The sequence below is a fragment of the Mastomys coucha genome, unplaced genomic scaffold (assembly GCF_008632895.1).
Source record: "Mastomys coucha isolate ucsf_1 unplaced genomic scaffold, UCSF_Mcou_1 pScaffold22, whole genome shotgun sequence".
Classification (NCBI taxonomy): Eukaryota; Metazoa; Chordata; class Mammalia; order Rodentia; family Muridae; genus Mastomys; species Mastomys coucha.
The window spans coordinates 96,737,272-96,742,474 of NW_022196905.1; the positions used below are offsets into that span (position 1 = coordinate 96,737,272).

The 5,203-nt window shown below is 42.5% G+C and overlaps 1 protein-coding gene across 1 annotated transcript in view; it reads left to right on the plus strand.

The window, feature by feature from the left end:
- Positions 1 to 3,373: 3,373 nt before the first annotated feature.
- The window catches only part of Ibsp (integrin binding sialoprotein), an 11,442-nt gene continuing 9,612 nt past the window's right edge, over positions 3,374 to 5,203 (plus strand). Inside the window, exon 1 of the mRNA XM_031342203.1 lies at positions 3,374 to 3,412. The gene's annotated coding sequence lies outside the window, so the exon portion shown is untranslated. The remainder of the gene's footprint in view (positions 3,413 to 5,203) is intronic.

Consider the following 5,203-nt stretch of genomic DNA (forward strand, 5'->3'; position numbering starts at 1 on the left):
TTTTTCTGTCTCTCTCTATCTCTGTCTGTGTCTATGTCTCTCTGTTTCTCTTTCTCTGTCATCCCCCTCCCCTCTGTCTGTATGCATGTCCGTGTTTGTGTGTGTGTGTGTGTGTGTGTGTGTGTGTGTGTTAGAAGAGAGCACAGATCCCCTGGGAACTGGTGTTAACAACAATTGTGAACACTCAGAGTAGGTGCTGGAAACTCAGCCCCATTCTCTGCAAGAGCAATCAGTGCTTTTAACTGCTGAACCATCTTTCCAGACCCCAAAGTAAAGTATAGCCCCCCCTTCTATTTTATTTTTCTATATTTTATGATTTTGCTAAGAAAACAAGTAGTATGTTTAATAATATTTTCTATGCCTCTCAATGGTGTGATTTCGTGTCTTTGTCTACACTTGCATTTCTTCTGACCTGGTAGGTATGAACGCTTGAGCAGACTTGAGTGGCGGGATACGTTATGGGTGAAGAAGGATTAGAGTAGAGGATACTTTAAAACCCTTTCTGAATACACCCTTTCAACTCCCAAGTGCTTACATACTAAAATCAGGATTGTGGGAGAATCAAGATAGCACCCCAGTCTTGACTCTCAGTCCACTCCTTTTGTTCAAGCAGAAGCACAGTGCCTGGGTCAATGGCCACTGTGTACCCCGTCTCTCTATGACTGCCTGGGTCAATGGCCAGTGTGTACCCCGTCTCTCTATGACTCCAGCCAATGGCCAGTGTGTACCCCATCTCTCTATGACTGCCTGGGTCAATGGCCAGTGTGTACCCAGTCTCTATGACTCCACCCTTTGATACAGGTGTTAAGGGGGCATGCAGTCATGTGTTGTGTTTTATGTGTGTGCTGGGGATTCAAACACAGGCCCTCATGCCTGAAGGGCAGTCCTCTCACCTACCAATCCATGTTTTCCCTTCCTTGTGTCCTTTTGAGATCCTTTCCCCCATGATGACCCAGTGTCTGCCCTCACAGAGAACCCCAGTGCACTACTGCATTGTTGGGGTTTTGCGTTTATTTATTGAGAAATTTGTGCAGCGTGTTTCATCATATTTTTCCCCATTCCTCAACTCCTCCTAGATCCTCATGTCTCTCTCCACCCAATTTCATGTTCTTTCTCTTTCTTAAAAGAACAGAAGTGGGGAACCACTAAAAACAGAGTGATTTGCATTGAATAGCCACTCCTGAGTATGGGCCTTTGTCTGCAGTGTGGTTGATATACCCAGCTAATATTTGTACACAGCTCCATGGCTGGGAGTGGGACTTCATGCCCACATTCCTTCCTCGGTGCTTCGACTTTGGCTTGAGCTTGTACAAGTCAGTCTGTGAACTCACATGAGCCTCAGCCCTGCTGTGTCTAGAAAACACCGTTTCTTTAAAATCATCCACAACCTCTGGCTCTTACAAATTTCCTGTCCCCTCTTTCACACAGATCCCTGAGCCTTGAGGCGAGGGCTATGATAAAACCATGCCCTTCAGAGTGAGCAGTCTGAATTATTTCATTCTCCATGCACTGTCCTGCTGTGGGTCTCTGCATTGTTTTCCATCTACTGCAAGACTAGGCTTTTCTGATGAGGTGTGAGCCTAGTGAGGTGCCCTGGTCATGGGTCATTAGAAGTCATTTCATAGTCGCTCAGCAAAATAATAGTAGTGGGTTTGCCCTGGAGCTCACAACCTGCCTTGGTCTTGGGTTGTTAGCACTATGAGTAATTCTATCTTCAGAATTTAACATCCTTCCCTCAGACACCTTTAGAGCTTGTGTGTGTTTGAGTTTCTGTGACCTCCATCTATACTTCTCTCCATACACAAGTGTGATATTTTAAAGCAACCGCTAGGGTTTCTTGTTTAGCTCCCCATGACCTATAAAACACTTTGGTTTGGTAGAGAACTGAGTAATTCAAACTTTGTTCAACTGAACTTATGGGGGTGAACTGAATAAAAGTGAATAAAAGGAGTTTATTCAACTTCTCTTTTATGGCTCTCTATTTTATTTTTAAATGCTGAAATACTTTTCTTCCATTAAACCACCTGAAAAATCTAACAGTCACTAGGACCTGGGCAACAATGGCATTTATTGATTTCTGTAAAGTAGAGGCCAATGGAGAAGAATACGAGGATAATATAAAGAAGGCAACCAACCAGAGCTCCCAGGGTCTAAACCACCAACCAAAGAGCTCACATGGAGTGGGTCTAGACTACCAACCAAAGAGCTTACATGGAGGGGCTCTAAACCACCAACCAAAGAGTTCACATGGAGGGACCCATGGCTCCAGCTGCATATGTAGCAGAGGATGGTCTTGTCAGGCATCAATGGGAGAAGAGGCCCTTGGTGCCATGAAGGCTCCATGCCCCAGTGTAGGGAATGTGAGGGCAGGGAGGTCAGAGAAGGTGGGTGGGTGGGGATACACCCTCATAGAAGCAGGAGGAGGGGGATGGGATAGGGAGTTTCTGGGGGGTGGGGAGTCAGGAAAGGGGATAACACTTGAAATGTGAATAAATAAAATATCCAATAAAAAAACCTTCTGGGAGAAAAAAGATGTACAAAGTACGAAGGCAGAGTTTCCTTTGCAAGGTTAAGAAACATTCAGTTTGCCAATGCGTGCAATAAGTTTATTTTCCAGTAATTATTTAATAACCATGAACTGCTCTCTAGCAGTGCTAGCAATTATTCTCTACTCATAGGAAAAAATACATATGAAGATGACTAGAAGTAAAAGTACATGATGTGCAGTGGCCTCATTTGCACAACAAAGGGCCATGTACCAGATGATGCCAAGGTACGAATGGTTACATCAGCTTCTTGGTCTGAACCTCAAACACTGTAACTTTCACAGTCAGCACCGTGCCTTAGCAAAGCTTAGGCAGTCCAGCTGCTTTAATGATATCAGTCTTGACTTACGAGCCTCTGAAATATGTTTCAGGAAGTAATGTAAAGGAACCAATATTGAATCAGTATCTCTTGGCATCAAATCATTTCCTAATTCAGTGCTTTTAGACCCATGCAGTACTGTGTGTAATAGTGGCCAGTTTTCCTTTCTTTCAACACAGTGAAAACCTGTATCATTGTGAAAGTTTAAATACTTAAGTCTTTTGCTATTTATTTTATTTGAAATGCAGTGTATTATTATATATATTCAGAACTCTAACTACCAACTTCCCTTCACCCTTTAATTAAATCCCACAATGCAAACCTCTTGGCAGTAGGCCCGCCTTTCATGTTTATTCAACTGAGGTTGAATCTTGAAGTTTGGGATTCTCTGGTGAGAACCCACAGCCTGACGTTGCTCTGGCCACGGCCATGATTGGCTGTTGAGGGGCAGAGAAGGGTTTATAGTCAGCAAGAGCAAGTGAATGAGTGAGTGACAGCCAGGAGACAATCCGTGCCACTCACTCACTCCAGCCAGGACTGCCGAAGGGTAAGGTAATGGGCCAGCACGTCAGGCTTCCTGCGTGGCTTTGGCTTGGAATTTGTAATTGAAGCATGGATCTTACTGCACAGTGCACAGTGGCTCTAGTTGAACTTTTGCTTGCTATGAAATAGGACCTCTGAGTTTAGGTTCTTTCTGAAGGTTAGGCTGGTTAACATAAGCGTGCAGCTAAACTGCTCAGATTGGTGACATGAACTAAAAAATGATGCATCTACTCTCTATCTCTGCATATCATGGCCATCAGGTGTTTTTGATCTTGGGAGTTTTTTGTTTTTTTGTTTTTTGTTTTGTTTTCATGCCGATGTATCCATGGTAACTTAACTGCAGTGCTACTTATGTCTGTAAATTACTTGGATATATGCATTTGCCATAAATTATATCCAATCTGTGCTTCAATAATACACAATATCTTTTCAATATGTTCTGTGTTAAATTTCAAAATGCTTATATCCTAGAGTTCTAAAACCATTATGGACTGTATACTGCTACAGAAGTTGATGGTTTTTCTAGCTCATATGTGTTTAAGTGCTTACTGTAATCCATTACAAGTGTTTGAATTGCCCATCAGTAGTGGCCACTACAGAAGTCTCTAATGTTTGAGGAGTCAAAACGTAAACAAGGCGAGGTTACCATGGCGGCCATCTGAAGTTCTCGGAGTTCACTTGTCTTTATGTGTAGAATGTGATCATCCAGGTCATGCTTTCATTCCTTTAAGGTCATGATTTCTTGTGAGAAAAGTTTATTTTCATGGCTCTGTCTACAGTTCTGTATATTTAAGTTTCTAGTTCTTTCAATCTTATATCACATTCTTATGAAGCTATAAAGCAACATTCTCCCTGTTCCTCCTCCTCTTCTTCCTCCTCCTTTTTCTTCTCTTCCTCTTCCTCCTCCTTCTTCATTGCTATTGCTTTTGTTTTATTTTTTGATTCAGAAACTCATATAGCTCATGCTTGTTTCAAACTTAGTATGTAGCCAAGGATGTTCTAGAACTCTGGATTCTCCTGCATCTACCTCCTAAGTATAGCACCAGGAATGGCTATATCAATCTTCTTAAACAGGTGGTCCATCTTCATGGACTAAACCCCTTTGCTCCTTCAAATTTGTTAAACTTTACTCTGTCTCTCTCTCTCTTTCTATTTCTCTCTCTCTCTCTGTCTCTCTTTGTGTCTCTGTCTCTGTCCCCCTGTCTCTCTGTCTCTCTCCTACTCTCTTTCTTCCTCCTTTCTCTTTTTTGTTTGCACACAAATAATGATTCCAACACACAAATTGAAGAGAACTGTGAAGAAGCATGTACGTATCAAATCAAAATTCCCCATCAAGTGTGCCTCATGCCTTACTCTGCATGGTTGTTATTTTAGTATGTAATACTCAGGGTAGATGTAGTCAATGCTAGTGATGAGGTAAAAAAAAAAAAGAATCCTCCACAGAGTGGAATGCCTTACATAGACTTTGTACAGAGAAGCTGCTGTTGCCATTATGTCAGTGAATTATCTCCATGTATGAAATGACCCCTGTCAGCTGTGTGAGAGCTGTCAGATTCCAGCTAGGTTTGTTCAACTTCTAGAGGATCGAGTTTTGCAGTAGAATTTTAGGGTAATATTCACTGTCTGCTTCTACTTATGATGGGGCTGTCTGGAAGTAGGGAATTGTTGCTGTACCCCAGGATCATCCAGGACTATCCACCTGCTGAGAGCTCTTCCCTAGGGCATCTATACTGATCACAGTGCTCCACATATACTGATCACAGTGCTCCACACTGACCGACAATACTGATCACAG